Consider the following 17,946-nt stretch of genomic DNA (forward strand, 5'->3'; position numbering starts at 1 on the left):
GGGAGAAACGAGTTGTTTTTTTTGCACCCGGAAACATGAAAAGCTCCAGCTGCATCCTCGTGGAGGCACCTGATGGTGTTTTATTAATTAGTCTACCTTGCTGGTGCAGCTGTAAGTTGTACCTCAGGTGTGTAGCTATGTTATCATTTATTTAATGCTGGTTCTCACGCAGCTGTTTAAAAAATGTATTTTAAAAAGTATTATTTAACTCACAAATATATTTTTGCCGATAAGAAATTTGCTGTTGCAATGGCCATATATATATATATATATATATATATATATATATATATATATATATATATATATATATAAATACATACATATAATTCACCATTGCTTCCAAAACAAATAGGCTACACAAAAATAAAAAACCTCAGCTGTTGACATTTTTATTTTAAACTGAGTTCTGAAATATTGCTTTTGAGTATCCTACATTAAGAAAGCTGGAGTTTTACAGCCTAAAAATTAATGTATGGATTATTATTCTAGAAATATTTGGAGAATTATGGCTTTCCTTAAAATGGAAATGTAAGGCTTGGTAAATCAATTCTTAGGAATGAATAAAATCTCGGAGGGCTTCTGGGCTAATTAAATCTTCTCCCAGGCTGTTTTAGACCCTCTAGTGGTGGCATGGTGAAAAGGCAAAAGGGTGGTGGTGATGGTTGCTTTTGAGGTTGTCAGACCTGATTGGTATTTACTTAGAAATGAACTTACTTGGGTGGATGCCTATGTAATAGTCAGCTACAGTAGCCAGTGCATCAATCATACATGCAGTGGTGAAATGTAACTAAGTATTTACATTTATTCAAGTACATAAGTACAATTTTGAGGTACTTGTACTTTACTTGAGTATTACCAAATTATGCCACTTTCTATTTCTACTCCACTACGTTTTGGAAGCCAATATTGTACTTTTGAATCCACTATATTTATCTGATAACATTAGTTAGGCCTATAGTTTCTTTTTACTATTATTTACTATTACGATTATTAATACAGAATATCAACTATAACAATATATCAACTAATTGATTATGATGTATTATTATAGATTAAGCTACCCAGCAGTATATAAAGTAATCAAAACTCCACCTTTACCAGCTGCAACATGAAAGTGATGAGCGCATAAATGCATCAATAATTAACCTAATAATATGTTCTGAAATGGGCTGCTGCATAAGGAGTACTTTTACTTTCCGTACCTTAGGTACATTTTGATGTTAATACTTTTTTTAATTTAACAGAGTGGGAGTGAGTACTTCTTCCACCACTGCATATAAGTTACAACATTAAAATCATGATGACATGTGCCAAATAGGAACTGTCAACAGGAAAGCTCAACAGGATTGTATTTCATTGCACACCAGATTTCTAGAGGTTATTCTTAATTTCTAAATGAGATAACAGAGGTTTTTGGAGGGAACATGTTCAACAATATACAGTATTTTGAACAACAAACAGACTCTATAGCCTACTTAAAAATGTAATCAAAACTCCTGAACATCACAACGACAATTTAACATTCTGAGTTCACCATATTATGTGGTACATCATAATGCACATTACTGTGTGATTAAGACTCTAAACTTGTACACTGAAAACGTGAGCATAATAGGCCACAGCTATAATAGAACGTATACTGTAACTGCTGCAAGTAAAGACAGAAATGTTGTAGGCTTAATTTTTCAGATTTAGATTTTTTTGTGTTTTTTCTCAAACAGTATTGCCTTAATCGTCTCTCTTCCAGTATATGTTTACTGTAAGTTGCAAGTGTTGATTTATGGGGGTGGAAATATACATTAGTATAGTAGCATAAACGAACTGTCTGCCTGTGAGTCAGAAGGTATCAATTATGTAACACAGTTTTCACTGTTTTCACAGATGTCTACTAAACTCTGGAGAAGAAAACAACAGACAGTGAAATAGAGGGGTGTTACCCTTCATAAAGGCCTGTTGATGTGGGGGAGATGAGGCGGAGAGATGGCCATGAGGACCGAGAGAGAGGGAGAGTTTGGAGAGGAGCCGGGGACTGCCCATGGTGGATGGGCGGAGCAGTAAGCATGCGCTGAGCTGGCAGACTCTGGGCTGGTCCTGACGGGCTGGCTGGGCTCCGGGCGGCTCTCTGTGCGCTTCAGACGGTCTTGGGGGAGACTACCACCAACACTCAGCGTCTCCTCGAGTACCTCAGAGAATACAAGGATTGAAAAGCAGAAGAGACCCGAGGGGTAACTGCGAGAAAACAAAGCAAACAGCTTCACCCCGGCATCTGGAAAAGCACCGAAGAAGAAGAAGGAGACGATCCTCCCCCTCTACCCCACACCTCTCCGCCAACCCGCCCTATCCACCCTACCCACCACTACGTGCCATCCCTCTGGTCTGAACTGCCCTCCAGTCCCACCCCGTCAGGAGAACCACGACCACCCAAAGGAAACCCCCACTTGACCAGCGTTGCCATTAAGCGATGCGCTTTGAATTTAGGAAGAAATCATCTATGCGTTTTTGATGCACAACACAGCCAGTGGTCTTCATTTTTTTTTTTCCACAGCGGGAACAGTTAAGGTTACGGATTTGGGTGTTTACACTTTTTGACGGGTTTCCAGTGGCATGATAACATGCAGAATATATCATCCCACGGCAACAGACAAGGCTGCCATTCCATAGATTAGTCTTTATTTAAACAAACAGCTGTCACATACGCTGCGTTTGAGCTTATGTTTGATTTTTCCAATGCTTACAAATATCCCGACAATGGTCTTGGAACGGACCGCCTCTCCAGACACCTAGACATTTTTTTCAAGACGTATCAGATCTATATTTCGTGTTTATTGAAAAAAGAAGCGACAAATTGACGAGGAGTCATTTGACACCGACGCCGCTTGAGCCATAGGACTTTGCGTGCGAAGTTTGCACCGGGAAGAGGGGGGCCAATAAGTCGGAGATATCTCGGCCATATCCACGGCATTTTCCCTTTAAGGTAAGCCAGGAGCGACCCTTTCTTGCATGTCAGTCCTGTATGTTGGGTCTGTTGTCATGTGCTTCCACTTTGGTCTGAGTGCGGTGCTACAGGTTTTTTAAAAAAAATGCACGAGTTCGAACAGGGTAGTGACCTATTTTCAGAGACTCTCCAGCGGTGCGCCCATATCCTGCAGCCTGGAGTACACACTGTCATATTCAAGGCCGGGTAGTGGCGAACGTGCCTTTACCGGCGTTTGTGCCATTTACGCACTGTGTCAGTACCTATTTCAACATGGGAGCGACCTTTTTCCGCCTGTCTGCATCCTCTCTTTTAAACTAGCATCCCCCTCATCAACCCTGAGACATTTTTAGAGCGGTATCACAAATCCTGCCCTATATAGGGGCGTACATCACAGCTCAGCCAGCTGTTGTGCAAGATGCAAGCTTGTCCTGGGCTCTGTGATGTTCTGTCACAACATCTGATAAAGAGTTCAACGACTACAGACTGCTGACATTCCCTTAAAACAGTGATGTATTGGTAAATAAAACTGTGACCACCACATGAGGTAAACACCCACGAAAAAAATCATGTTAATTCTCAGATTTACTTTGTATTTTCCTCGTAAAAGACAACATGTTATGCTATTAATTTATGTCAAGTTCCTGGTATCAACAGCAAATACATTTCTACATGACTGTAGCCTACCATGAGTTATTTATGCTTAATAACCTCTTTTCAGTGTGGTTCACACACTAGGTAATGTTAGTTGAGGCCAAGCATGTAGTGCAGGGGGCAAGTATGAGCACAGGCAGAGAGGCCTAGATAAAGAGCTATTTTCCTCCAATTAAGCAATTCCACTGTCCCTAAGCCTAATTGTGTGCACACTGGGACTGGGTTTGGGATGGACCTTCTCCCCATTGGCTGCCTCCCATTGGCCCATTGTTCTAGAAGACGCCAGGGGAAAGAGCCAAGCCCTGCCAAGGCAGACCTAACAAGCCCCGTGCTGGAGTGGAATAAGGCCTGATCATTAAAAAGCATTAGGCCACAATGCAGATCGAGGCACACTCAGGGGGCTGCAGTTGCATTTTGGATCAGAGTAGGATGGCTGTATATTTCCAAGGTGACTGCGAGGGACTGATTGAACAATATTATGCATGGGTGGGTGCATGAGAGGAACTGTCACACAGATATCATATGAGACTGGAGGAGGTCAGGCTATGGGCCCACCGGACCTCCCTCAAAGTATGTGGGGAAGAGGAGCAGCGGAAGAGGCCGCACAGGCTTTGTGCAGAGCGAGGACTTTGAATCCCTCTCCTCCCTCCCTCTTCCAGGCCCCTGCTATTTAATCCATAACCCCTCACTGAACTGTGAACACAGGTGCTCCTCACATCCACAGCCTGCTCGCCATATTGTTTATCCAATCAGCTGATGATCAGTTCAGCTGCAGGTCAACCATAACATTCATCTGACAGAAAGACTGGGGCCAGACGGAGAGGCATCTATCACCACCGGCACACTGGTTGTTCAAGCGATACCTCTCTTACACAGCACTTAGTCACTACCACCATAAAGCCAGATGTCCGCTGGGGTCCAGCTGTGCATCCCTGTGGTGGCATTCCACACTCTCAGGATGTTTGTGTAGGCAGCCTTTTTTTTGCTGTAAATTTTCTTATCCTGACTGCATGCTTGGCCAGATGTACTGTAGATACGTGGACAGCTGCAGGGTGCAACAGCTTGCACAGAGCTTTGGTCAGAGTTTGTCACCAACTTGCTTCATCTGCTGCAATTAGTACACAAGAAGATATAAAGGCTTTCCACCATGCCAGTCTCTAAAATCAAATCACGGGTGTACAGTAGTTGTTACCTCCCCAATTTTCCCGTGCCTTAAGATTTTGCCGTACACCACAACTGTGTGACATCATACCACTGAGGTCCCAAACCGTGTGAGGGTAAGGCAGCTGCTTTATGGTGGAAAAGGTGGACCCTAATGGCATATTCCTGCGTCAGGGAACAACCACAAGGCATGTGATAGAGGGATGGTGGGAACCCACAGTGCACTTGTACTTAAACCAGGCTAATAAAAGTATACCGCATCTGATGTAAAAAGAAGCACGTTCAGTTGATTCTTACATTGCGAGTATGGTATCACAAAGAAACTCTCATCTGAAATCCAAGGTAGGTTTTGTTTTTCACAGTGTTGTCGGCCTTTTGTAGTGCGACTTAAATAATGTTTTCCAATGGAGGAAAAAATATTCTGAGGACGAGGACTGCTACCAGTAATTAGGTGGAATGTAAGTGGTACAAACTACAGTGGGAGAGCCAGTGTGAGTGTTTGAATTGATATCACAGTGGGGTTTCATAGCTACTGGGGATTACTGTCAAGCTGAATGGCAACTCAGCAGCAGGGGAGGGAAGATTATAGTGGTCAGTGAATGAGGCAGCATGCAGTGAAAACAAGGCACCTGACACACTTGCATTTATCTTCACATGGATTAGAGACACTTTATTTTAGATCCCCATGACAGATATGTCCTTTCTGTTGTTACACTACTCTGCAATCCGATTTCTAATCAAACAATTTCTGATTCATCCGTTATGGTGCTCAACATATAAAATATGACTAACATTGCGTTATGTCATGTTGAATGGAGTTGCACATCCCAGCTCTTGACTTTTGATTGGGCTGAAACTATCAGAGGAGATGCATGATGTAGACAGATGAAGCAATGTGTCCCTTCAGTAAAATGAGCTAGAGAGAGGATGTGGTGTATGATATGGTATCTATGGTCAGTCTTTTAAAATACCATAGAAAATTGTAATAACTTGTATGTGTTGCAATGTTCATGTCAACATGAATGATTTGTTTTTCAGTATTAATTCTTCTGCCACAATATCAACAGATTACTATCATTCTGGTTCACAATCCACCTAATATTACTAAGATTATTACTAACTTTATCTCCTTATATAATAATAATAATAATGTTTGGCAAATTATTGGTTATTTTGCAGCTAATATTGGCTGTATGGTAAAGCAGTGGATTTCATGAGCCAAAAGGCTGAAGTCATCAATATCACTCATTAAAATCTAAATAGAAACAGAGCTGATTCAATGACTGACCTAAAGGTAAACTTGATAATGACAGCGAATGACTCTCTTATATCATTACAGCTCTGTGCTTTTCCCCCCACAAAATACCTTATCACTAATCATTGCCATATGTGCAGAATTGAAGGTGACACACTCATACTTTGGAGTGCTGCAGTGTGATTTGTCAATGTGCGGTGACGGCCAGACTCCAGGACCCATACATTAAGAAAAGACAGAGCGGATACAGAGCTTGACTCACACTAACTTGCAAACTTAAGGAGACCAGTGCATACCGCTTTGCTCCGTGGCTGGCTGGGCTCGCGGAGCGTGCATTTTTCTCCAGTTAAACTGTAACCACTAATCACCTCACGGCCTCACTGTTTCCTCCTGGAGCAGACCATTCCTGGGTCCCCAGGGTGGGTTAAAATGCCCCCTCTGGGAATGTATGGTTTACTCCTTTTAAAATCACCTGTGTGGGACATCCCAAACGAGCACAGCGCTCTTGCTCTTTCTGCAAGGATCTGCCACGGGGAAGTGTAGGGGTCAGTTCCTCTGTTACAAGTCTGCAGGCCTGCATTTCCAAAATAAACACAGACAACTCAGTGCCTTACTCCAGCTACCCCACCCTACCTCTTCTCATTCTCTTTAATGCTCCTTCTGTGCTCCCTGCTCAGTGTTTCAATCGTGAGAGAATTTCAACTCGCAGAGCCCTTCAGACAATACGCAGACTATGTCTGGGGCAGGGCACACTTGATGAGGAAAAGTTAAAGAAAGAATACAGGAGTAACGCCAAGACTTGAAAGAATAACAGCAATGTAAATTAGCTGTCAGAGAAAGGGTGAAGGGAATAGACTTTTATAATTTTTTTTATAAATTCCATTTTGGTTTTCCACCAACATACTTTAATATTTAACTTATAGGTAATAGTAAACTTGGATATAGTTGGAGTTTTAGATATCTGGGAGCTCAGTTCAAGGAGCTGTGAGTTGTACAGTAATATGCTCACAGCAGTGCAGTTTAAGTGGAGACACAGCTGGTTTGTATTATTATTTACGTGCTTGGCCAACACCCTGGATTCTCCAGTATACCCTCAATAGCACTACAGCAGTTCAGTATGACTAAGGTATGTTATGTGTTTGCTTGTTTGAAGAGAAAAGAAAGGGAGGAGTCGCACAAAAGGGGCTCTGCCTGTAAGTACGGTTGAGGAATAACTTAGAGAGGAGAGATGGTGTTTTTAAAGGAGACGAGGGAGAGACGGTTGAGGCATTTCTGAGGCTCAAATAAGGCTCTCAAGTCTGGGCCTGGGCCCTGTCTGGGCATATCCAGTCCTGTCAGCTAGCTTCCAGACTTTGCCCCCTTCACCCTCTCCTTCCCTCCATCCCCGACTCCCTGGGACTCCATCTCCTCCTTATATAACTCTGCTCCCTCTTTTCCTTCGTCCCTTCGCATTTTTGTCTCCCACTTTCCATGAGCCCCCAGCTTCATAAGTGACGCTTACATTATGTAAGACCTTCTCCATCTTATACATGCAGTAAATGAGAGAGAGGGAGAGGGAGAGAAAACAAGTTTGGCCTGTAAGTGTTTACCTTCTCTGTGGTGTTGTGGAGAAGTTGCCAGCACTTATTTAATTCATATGTACCGTGGCTGTTTTTCTTATGAGGGGAACCTTATGGAAATATTTTAAGTTTAAGGTTACATTTTGTGAAATAAAGACTTATTCTGACCTCAGATACCTCCTTATGAAATAACGTCACTGTTTTTATTTGGTTGCACAAGTTTTAATAATTGACTTCCAGTGGCCATCTTGAATAACGATCACTAACTTAACACAGCCCGTCTCTCTCTTTTCCTGCGTCCGATTGCTTTTAAATGCCCTTGCTCCTTGTTTGCTCGGCTCTCAATAAATGATGCTGTCACTCATGGTGAGCTTGGCTATTTCTTAATTGATTCTAAATGTCAGTATTGATTCAGGACAGAATAAGTGTGTAAGAGCACAGATAAAGCCCTGACCTTCAACACTAATTAAGATCCTCTCTTAGGCTCATTCTTTCCAACGCTGCCAATATACTGTACGATTGCGTTTGTCCACACATTTATCAGCCCTTGCTGTTTAGAGTGTTTCGGCAAATCAAAAGAGGAAAAAGCTCCAGATATTTCTGAAGCTTGTTTCCAACAGATTGCATACATGCCAACAAATTTAAATCAAGAGTTTGGTGCTACTCCATTTTACAGCATTATGCTCAACTCTGTCTGTCGCCATCTCACTCGCCCTCCATCTGTCCCTTTGCATCTGTCTCTCTGCTCTCCTTTTCTGTTCCTCTCTCTTGGATGGAGCAGCAAATGATAAAAGCTGTAGGGTGGAGCCTGTCACTTAGTTGAGCTAGAATACAGAAATACAGAGAGAAAGGGGGAGGGAGGGAGGGAGAAAAGAGAGGAGAGAAAAGACTGTCATATTGACCTTGTCTTGATGCCAGCCATGGTGGAAGAGGACTTGGGTAGGAGGGTTACACTGAGAAAACAGGCCACTAATGTGAGAAGGGAGAACACAGGGCTGCCGTTAAGTTGGCACATCCTCACAAGGAAAAGACAACACTGGCTTTGTGTGTACATTATATATACAGTATGTGAAATCATGGCGAGGGAGGTAGTAGGGCTGAAATGGAGGTATAGCTGACAGTGTGGGGGGGCACACCCAAATTTAAAGAAACAGGAGCTCCTTGATAGCCCTGCAGTGTGTGTTTGCCCTCAACGCACACACGCACAAACACACATCACGTCACTTTGTCTGCTAATTGCTCTCTGCTGTTTTGTATTTCTCCCTCTTCCTGTTTTCTTCCCCATTCAGTATACTTTGGTTTTGGAAGCTTAGCCCTTGCCCTCCCCTTTCTCTCTGTACATAACACTCCCTGTCCAAAACACATCTGGCTCTCCTCTGTTCAGCATGGCTGGTGCACAGGTGTCACCAATCCCTCTACAGGGACGGAGTGGCCAGAAATTCTGGGGCAAAGAAGTAGAAAAGTTACAACACCGTAGACCGACAGGCCTCAGCAACACCACACAGCGATAAAGAGAGCAACCACCACCCCACCCCATGTGTTGCCCCCAGCCTCCCGGAGGCCGTGTTGCATAAAGCTGTTGTTGGGATCATATTGCTTTGGCTATTGAATAAGAAGACTTGCTTCCCAGGGAGTTCACTGCTTACCGTTGGCTTATTGAGTTGCAAGCAAATGAAAGTGGCTGGGGTCACTGTGTAAAGACGAAAGGGGTTTGTTTCGCATGCGTGTGGTGCCATAATATTCCCGTCCAGGAAATGACTGTGAGACAGGCACACCCCTCCCAAAGCTGTACCACAGCACTCTGAACTGGTCTGAACTCCACAACACACAGCCAGCATGCTGTGCACTAGTGTGTGTGTGTGTGTGTGTGTGTGTGTGTGTGTGTGTGTGTGTGTGTTTTTTGGGCTATAGCGCGCGCACGCGTGCATAGTCTGTATGGCTGTACATAAGGGGCTGTGCAGTAAGTGTGTTTATGTGTGCATATACTTCATGTTTCCATACCTCTTTCCCTGATCCTTAAACTTGTCATTGGAAGGATAGACCACATTGGGCCAGCAACTGGTGCTGAAATATACCCTGGGTTTGCTGCTTATCGTACCACAGTTTCCATATGCATGTCACCCCTATTAATCTGCCCTCAGCTTGCTGTTAACTGTGTGGGAGAGAGAGGGAGAGAAAGAAAGAGAGAGATTTCTGGACTTTCTCCCAATCCCTCCTACCCAATGGCTTAGAACTGGTGCTGGGTTTTCACCAGTGAGGGAATATAACAGACATCTCCTGTTGAGTTCAACCGCAGCTGCTTTGTACATTCAGGGAAGCTTGAAGTTGTGCTGGTTATTCAGTGATATAGTTTTGGGGTGCATATCTGTGTGCCTCGTTTTTGGCTGAAGCCATTTCTTGAGAGGCTTAAAAACCCTGCCCTGAGATTTAGGGAGTGTCCTTTTGTTTGTGTGTGTGCTGAGGGAGCCTGGTATTTTAAAGATTTAGGCAGGTGCCAGCGCTTTGCATTCCTGTCCTGACCCTGTGCTCATTTCTGCCGCCTTTAGGGGAGGTCTGCCTCTAAGCTGGCAAACCAGGGGTAAATGTGCGTGTGGGGCGTGTGCGCGTGTATACATGCATATCTGCACATAAGCTTTGCAAGTTTCAGCATTTAAATGTTATATCCTTCCCTTCCATCTAAATCCACTGTGTTTGATAAGATCAATTTGCATGCATGCATCTCTACAGGGCTTAGCATATCCATTATATACCCACAGTGGTAACACATGTCACGTACACTGCCCCAGCAAGGAAATATGGAGAAAAGGAAGTTTTTGTTTGGAAAAGTATAGACCTCCAGAGATTATGTTAAATTGCCAGCTCTGACAACATTACACCTCCACAAACATTACTTGAATTTCATACTGCCAGTCTAACTGTTAGAATTATGCTAATGTTGGTGTGAGTCAGCTGGATTGACAGCATTTAGTGTGGGAGTAGCAAAGAACCATCACTTCCGAAACACAGACCCTATCCGGCAAACCTAGCAAAATGGACACAGCTGGTTAGTGGGCTGATGAGAGGGCAACATGCTGGGATGTTGTGCTGTTTGATCCTGCAGAATCAAATCCATTCATTTTCCAGAAAACAAAAGAGTCAAAATAACCCCCTCACCACATGCACATAAAACAAAAACATGTTTACCCCAAGTTTAGTTGTGAAAATGCACAAACTGTAAAAGAGAGCTGTTAACTTTTATCACTGTACTTTTTCCTCTGTTACCCACCACCAACTAACAGCCTCAGACTGTTTTTCCTCGCTCTGTCCCCCCACCTCTCCTGTTGCTTTCCTACTGAGCTTGGTGTAGTGACGCCCCTGCTTTGGCTGGTGAGCCAACTCCAGACCCTGTGATTGCGCTCAGGAGTCGGAGGATTGCATCACTGCCTGTGGGGAGAGGCCACAGGAATGGACTGAAAATGGGGAGAGAGAACAGTAGACAGAGAGAGAGAGAGAGAGAGAGAGAGAGAGAGACATGAGAGGGGTTGATGAAGGAGAGGAAGAGGAGAGAGCGATGACAGACGATGGGGATATAGCCTGAGGAAGTGAGGAGGAAGTCGAGAGGGAAAAGCGCTGAGGGAGATCATGCAAGTTCTTGTTTATATGGAATGGGAGAGCAAAGATGAGAGAAGAGTGAGGGCTGGAGAAAATGCATTTAGTGGACTGCAGGAGGTAGAGACGCCCAGCAGAGTTAATGGGAGGTCAAAGTAATCCAGGGTGGGGATGTCGATCAAATCTCCTGCGTGCAAAGACAAACACATACTTCTCTCCTCTTCTTCTCTTCTCCTCTTCTCCTCTCACGGATGGTGGGAGGCCTCCTGCTGCGTTCATTGGTTCCCCAATAGCTGCGCTATGAATCCACTATCTTGTGAAATGTCCCACATTATTGTAAGATTACTCACCGCTCTTCAAAGCTATACAGTACCGTCGTGTGAAGTGCCTTAAGCACAAGTGTTGGTAAGGTTTACTGCTTGAACACTCTGAGTCATGGTCCCCTAGAGGGTTATCTGTTTAGCGCTGATTGCTATCCTGAAGCCACAGTATAGATTAAAACAGTTCCCATTGTGGCCAGGTTGGCTCAGTGGGTAGAGCAGAAACACATAAACATAGAGGTTTATGCCTCAACGCAGAGGTTGAGGGTTTGAATCTGACCTGTGATGATTTCTTGCATATCTTCCCCCTCTCTCTCACCTGGCTGTCCTATCCATTAAAGGTGGAAAAGCCCCAAAAAATAATCTTTAAAAAAGGAAAACAGTTTGAGTTGATGAAAAACATATGTATCTGAATTTAAATGGGAGTAGGTGGGTAAAAAACCAACCAGGGACTCAAAACATATGTTGCTACACGTGGCCCCTCAATCACATACTGTTCCTGTCATACAGCAGCTACTAGGGAGTCTAATAAATTGACTGTGGCTTGGGGGAAGTTTCCTAGCCTCATGCCAATGTGCAGATTCTCTCTCTCCCTATACCTGCCTCTTTTCTTTTCATTTGTTCTGTCAAAATTAGTTGGGTTGCTTGCTTTTATTGCAGAACAGATTTTCTAATGATATTTGCACATTGTCCCCTTCAAAATATCTCAAGAGTTTTGCATGTCGAAAGTCAAATTCCTATTCGCAAATGAAAGTATCATTATATTGATCTGATAATGCATGCTTCCCCTTGAAATCAAGTCCATCCCCACCCCACCAAGAGTCGAGTCAGATCATTCAGATCACTGTGTCGCGTGATAATCTAAAGTCAGATGAGTGTTTATTGATCATTCGTGGCGTAATCTCACTATATGGCAGACTAAGTAGAATTGCTGTTCTGTTTTCAGGTCTGTCTGGATCCTATTAAGATAGAAAGTCTGGTGGAGTGTTTTCTCTCAAATACAAATGATGTACCACTCACAATCTCCCTCTAATGTTTACATCACTCTGCTCTGCCATTAATATCAAATCTCTAACCAGTAGCGTATTTTTATAATGTTTTGCACAAAGGTAGGGTTTAAAAGTTATGTTTTTATTTGCCAGTATGCATGTAGGTCAATAACGTTACTACATAATACATTTCCTATATGTTGCAGTAGGGCTGCACCTACTGATTATTTTCATTATTGACTCATGTTGTCTCAATTAATCGATTTGTGGTCTATGAAATGTCAACGGTCAAAAATGTCTGTTACAATTCCCCAGAGCCTAAGGTGACAACTTAAATGTCTTGTTTTGTCCAACAGTCCAAAAGCTAAAGAGAAGCTAGAACCATTAAATGTATGGCATTTTTGCTTTATACATAACTTAAACAATTAATTGATTATGAATATAGTCAGTTTTTTGTGTGGATTAACTAATCAATGAATCCACTAGTTGTTTCAGATCTAGCTGCATGGCATCACAATTCTTTATTCTGATATTGAACCATGCTGTCTTCTGCAACTTGTTTATTTTTCTAACTTAGTATTTAGAGTTTTTGAAAATCCTAATTGAGTAAAGATGTACAGACCAATTCCAATTTACTTGTCCCATAAATCATAGTCGCGCTTTGCCAGACCCTCCTCCAAAGCACGCTAGAGGAGAATCTGGCTACTCCACACAGCATTCGGGGAAAACGTGCTCTGGTTTATTGGCATTTCTTTAAACCAATCAGAATCGTCTTGGGCGGTGCTAAGCACCGGAGAAAAACAGCTGTGCTGCTGCAAAAGAGGCTCGGAAGGAACTTGTTTTTGGTGGAACGTGTACGTTTAAAAGTTGTTTTAGTCATGAAACAGAAAACTCAGATTGGACAGATGATCTAGCTAGCTGTCTGGATTTACCCTGCAGAGATCTGAGAAAAGGTTAGCCATAGTCCTCATAAATCGACCGGAGTTTGAAATACCAACACAAAGGAAGCCCAAGGCTACGGATATCCGGCCTAAATAAGTGAAATCCAGTGGATTTTCCGGCGGCAACAGAGCAATCCCGTGGAACGTCAAGGATATAGACTTCATAAGTCATAACCAAAAGTTTGCAATCATGGAAAGCTGATGTCAGACTGTTCATACCAAAGTTTGCATCCTAACAGAAATGTTAATGTTCAACCACAGAGAGATATTGCTTTAAGCGTGTGCTCTTCCTTACTCATGAAACAGTCCCCTTTGACAACAAACTGCAAGTGTGACCCGCCCTCCTCCCTCCCTCCTGGCACCTTCCCTCCCTGCCTTCCCTCTGCCTGGAATTCTTCAGCGTCTGAACGTTCTGGCTGGAGGCCATCGGTAGCTCGCTGAGAAGCTTCCTGTTGCACTCTCTCCCTCCTTCAATCCGTCTATTCCTCCCTTATTTCTTTCCTCCTTCCCTAACTCGCTCCTTTCTCCCCTGTCTCATGTGTTGTCGCAGATTTTTCCCTTTCTCTCCTCCTTTGCTTATCACTTGCTATTGCATGCTCACACTCTTTTTATATATTCTTATTCTCTTTTTAAAAACCCTAAAAGATCAAATGGCAATGCTGTGCTTATTTTTCTGTGGGTTAAAGCATGTGAACACACATGTCACTCTGTCTCTGTATTGCAGCTGTTGTGACTCCAGTGCTCCAACAACTTGTCTTTTTCCTCCCCTTCCCCAGTGGCTCTATGCTTGCTACCATTACATAATCCTGTGTACCATCCTGTGTGCTTTTTTGCAACAGGGGTAAGAAGAAGGGGGAGAGGTTTACATTGACAATAAGAGAAAAATCACAAAGTGAAACTTGAATTTATCTTTATTACATTTATCTTGTAGAAATTGTGTGAGTAGAGGAAATAATCTGGCAATTAATGCTCGATTTAGGCCAGGTAGGGATTACAGTAGGTGAGAGAAGAATGAGAAGTGGAAGAGAAAAACAAACTGAAAGAGGAAGCAGGGCATGTAAGGGAAAAACAAAAGCAGAGAATAGAGGGATAAAAAGAAAGAGAAAGAGGGAATGAGAGGCCCAGAGGAGGAGAAGGAGGAGGAGTGGAAACTGAGGTTTCCTGTCTGAGGAGGCGGTTGGCTGAGGAGGACAGATGCAAGAAAAAAAAAAAGAATTTCTCAGCTGTGTGAGTTTGTGTGTTGAGTGATCCATCAGGGGTGGAAGGGCGGAGGGCCTATGCGGGGGCTGCAGCTCGAATGTGTATGTGTCAGCGGAGGTGGGGTCACTTGCGGCTATTACCTCAAGAAACGTCAGCAATGACAGAAGTGGGAGCAGAGGAAGGGGCACTTTTGGGCCTGTTTTCTTGCGTCTCCAAATCAGTAACAAACATCGCTACATCGTCTCAACCTGTCTCACCTTGTCTTTTTCATTGTTAGTGATAATGTGTGGAACCTTGTCTGACTAATCTCGCCTGACTTTGATATGTAAATCCAAAGAAAAATTGTAAATAGGAATTGCTTTACTTCGAAGCGTACAAATGCTATGATCACTTACGTGCCAAGTTGTTTATTCCTCCTTGGCCCCAGTTACAGATGTAAAACCCAAATGTCAGGGGTCAGAGTTCCCACCACACCCACGCCTCAATCTGTCACCTTTGACCCTTTCTTCCCCACCTGGTGGATGGAAAAAAGCAGCAGGTCTAGACATGACTAATGCTGCAACTGCAGGTCTTTACACATCACTGCTAAACCACAGAATTACAAAATCTAAATGTAAACATATTTAAGAAACAGACTTGTTTACCTTCAGTTCATGAAATGTGGTCACTACAATGTTGCAATGCAACTAGAGTTTTAAAATGATAGCAGGTATTGCTTTGGGTGATTGATTGTGTCTAATTTGGTCACCTATATCCTTTGAATCAAGTTCCAGCCCTGAAATTGATAAGAGCTAATGATTGAACGGGCTGCAAGTCCACAATATCTACTATAACTATAGTTACAGTATATTAATCCTAGAATATCATAGAAAACCTTTTTTAAACATAAACATATTACATAAATAAATATTTTTTATATGGACCCTTTAAATGTGGCTATGAAAGAATAATGGCCAACCTATACACTGAGCAGGACATTTAACAGTTGAAAATAAACAAACTTTACTGCAAATTCTTGTTGCGTATACTCTCCTATATATTCCAATGGCTTTTTGGCTGATAGGTGGGTTTACTGTAAACTGCCATGAAAAGCGTATAAATACCCTGTATACCTGCGTATACCCTCCACTACACCATTGGTCACACGGGCATGCCAGCTAACACGTGATGGCCTATTGACAGCACAAACAAGGCTTTATCAACTGTGCACTATGTTGGTCTGAGATCTGTTAGTTAGTAGCTCCCCTACACATGTGGATGAATACTCACTCTTTATCCTCCACTCCTTTACCGGCTTTTAGAAACTGTTATGGACAGAGATCTTTTTTCTATGTGCTCACTAAAGTCTGGAATGACATTCCACAGCACATCAGAACCTTAACGTCAATAACATCATTTAAATTAACATTTGTTCGCTATTTAATGGAGAGGTTTACCTGCGACCATTAAGTCAGCTTTATGGCTTTGCCCTGTTGCTCATTCTCCTGGTCTGTGTGTTTGTGACTGTTTTTGTCTAGGAGTTTTTGTTGTGTATATGGTGTTTATGTTCTGCAGAGCAGGAACCTGCTGAAAATCAGTTTTACACTGAGTCAGGCCCGATTGTCTTTAATCTTTTCCTGTTTAATAAATAAAAAATGAAATGAAAATGAAATGAAAAAATGAAAAATGAAAAAGTAAGTAGTGTATAAGTCTCTATAACGCTCTCTTATGGTGCTGCGGTGAAGGCTTGTTTCCTCAGACATGTCAGTATAAGGAAATAAAATGGTAAACCATGCAATAGTATTGAGATTTCTTTTTTTTTTTTTTGCCGCTATCTCAGTTTATTAACGAACTAAATTGTATTCATTTAGTGATGACTGGGTATCGGTACTTACTAATTTCAAGATTTCCACCGCCTTAAAAAAGGATATTGGGCTCCTGGGTAGCTCACCTGGTAGAGCGGGCGCCCATATAGAGAGGAGGCTCAGTTCTCGACGCAGCAACCGCGGATTCAATTCCGACCTGTGGCCCTTTGCTGCATGTTATTCCCCCTCTCTCTCCCCTGTGTCAGAGCTGTCCTGTCACAAATAAAGGCCTAAAATGCCCCAAAAAAAGCATGTCAAGATATGCAGGAATTGCTTCTTCCTGCAAGTGAAGTTTTATCGCAGCATGATTGTTTAGTGTTTTAAAAAACAACATGTTAAACCGACCATCACATCAATACCATATGTTGTTAGACATTCCTACCTTGTACTTTCTCTCTCTCTCTCTCTCTCTCTCTCTCTCTCTCTCTCTCCGTTCTGTGTTTTTGTGTGTGAAAATGAAAAAGAGAGAGCAAAGCGCCCCGGGGAGAGATGGCTTACCTCCTGCAGACCACCTCCCAGGGTCACAGCAGGAGGCAGATTAAGTTACAGCCAACCTCAGAGGGGGCCACACAAAACATGCACACACACACACACACACACACACACACACACACACACACACACACACACACACACACACACACACACACACAGTCTCTCAGATTCTCTCTGAAACCCTCAGAAAATAAAATATTACACAATACGATTTCATACCCTGTAACATAATCATCTTATACTGCACAGCTTTGATACTCTCTGATGCTTTATGTTGGCTCTCGTTTTTGCACCGTTGGATGGAGCAGACTGAGTTGATACACGATCCTCTTCATATCAGATCAGGCTAAAGATCAATCGGTCAGAGCAGGGTGAAAGGTCAGCTCTGATCCGTGTGAGCCTAGCCTCGGAGTATGGAGGTGTTGAAACACATAGCCCTCCTTTGACCTGATGCCCCCCGTGCTACCTCACCCATCCGCCAACTCCCACACCCTCCAACCTCGACCCATGTTCACCTCCGAACGTACACACACCGCATCAAAGGGCGTTTTGCAGTGGGTGGATGTGGGACTCGGGTGGAAAAGGATTATACAGGGGAGTAGGTGATGGGGGTTGCTTATGAGGACACACACAAACCTCTCTTTCAGGACTCTTCTTCCTCCGCCACTTCCTCCTCCCTTCATCCTCACCCTCGTATATCCTCGGTGTGGCCCCTTCGGTCATCCCTCCTCTCCTCTCTCTCTCTCTCTCTCTCTCTCTCTCTATCTCTATCTCTATCTCTCTCTCTCTCTCTCTCTCTCTCTGCTTGTTTACTCTGCTAAAGAGAGAGAGAGAGGGCCCAGAGAAGGGACAATGCCGCCTTTCAGAGAGACTGTCGACCCCACGGCTGAGCAAGGAAGTCTGCATGGGGGCCAGCCAACACCCCTTCCACAAACTTCACAGCCATCCGCCACTGAGCTTTAC

At 43.3% G+C, this 17,946-nt stretch overlaps 1 protein-coding gene across 1 annotated transcript in view; it reads left to right on the forward strand.

Annotated features, from left to right (window-relative positions):
- The first annotated feature begins 2,020 nt into the window (after positions 1–2,020).
- Positions 2,021–17,946, forward strand: part of glis2b (GLIS family zinc finger 2b) — a 28,928-nt gene continuing 13,002 nt past the window's right edge. Inside the window, exon 1 of the mRNA XM_039825277.1 lies at positions 2,021–2,977. The gene's annotated coding sequence lies outside the window, so the exon portion shown is untranslated. The remainder of the gene's footprint in view (positions 2,978–17,946) is intronic.

The sequence above is a fragment of the Perca fluviatilis genome, chromosome 15 (genome assembly GCF_010015445.1).
Source record: "Perca fluviatilis chromosome 15, GENO_Pfluv_1.0, whole genome shotgun sequence".
NCBI classification, from domain to species: Eukaryota; Metazoa; Chordata; class Actinopteri; order Perciformes; family Percidae; genus Perca; species Perca fluviatilis.